Here is an 853-nt window from a genome sequence, read left to right on the forward strand (position 1 = left end):
GGGATTATTTGCAAATGGGAAACCCACGTATAGCACAACATTTACAGGGGTTGGACAATGAAACTGAAACGCCTGTCATTTTATTGTGGAGGGTTTCATGGCTAAATTGGGTCAGTCTGGCCAATCTTCATTAATTGTACTTTGCAAGAGCAGAGTGTGAAGGTTATATTTGCAGGGTAAATGCACAATTACGCTCCCAATATTGCAATGCACAAAAGAGAAAAACTGACTGTCAGGAGCTCCACAGGGTCAATATACATGGCCGGCTGCTATAGCCAAGCCTATCTGAAACCAAGTATTTCAGTTTCATTGTCTAACCCCTGCTTATCCATATGCTACAACATATTCTCCATTTATACACATTCATTCAGACTGTACAAAAGCAAACGGAGAACATTTTTGGTCAATGTATCAATCTATTTAGTTAACACCACAAATATCAGTAATATTACATTCTAATAACAAGTGTCTCACAGCTTTAGATACATCTCTTACATGAAGAATACAACCAAAAGCTCCCCCCAGGGCCTGCAGTGTATATATAGCCTACACTCAGTCCTGCCATGCTTCATCTTCGCCCTGTGGAGCAAATAGAACAATTAGATCAAAAATACAATTTGAAATAAAGGGCAATCCACACACATTAACACTCTACTTGGTAAATGATAGAGTTTGAATGTTTTGCAGCAATGTGAGAAAAAGACATGGCAAAAATGATACAAGGGAAATTGCATGGGTGGACTCCAAAATAAAATAATTCTTTGGCACGATGTAACATTGAAATGCAATGCAGGATACAGATTATCATGCAGTAGTGGGGTATACGTGTCACATACAAAACTGTATGAGGTGG

General features: G+C 38.7%; 1 long non-coding RNA gene across 1 annotated transcript in view; it reads right to left on the reverse strand.

The window, feature by feature from the left end:
* Positions 1-231: 231 nt before the first annotated feature.
* The window catches only part of LOC134437578 (uncharacterized), a 2621-nt gene continuing 1999 nt past the window's right edge, over positions 232-853 (reverse strand). Inside the window, exon 4 of the long non-coding RNA XR_010032427.1 lies at positions 232-579. This is a non-coding gene — a long non-coding RNA (uncharacterized LOC134437578). The remainder of the gene's footprint in view (positions 580-853) is intronic.

The sequence above is a fragment of the Engraulis encrasicolus genome, chromosome 21 (assembly GCF_034702125.1).
Source record: "Engraulis encrasicolus isolate BLACKSEA-1 chromosome 21, IST_EnEncr_1.0, whole genome shotgun sequence".
Lineage (NCBI taxonomy): Eukaryota > Metazoa > Chordata > Actinopteri > Clupeiformes > Engraulidae > Engraulis > Engraulis encrasicolus.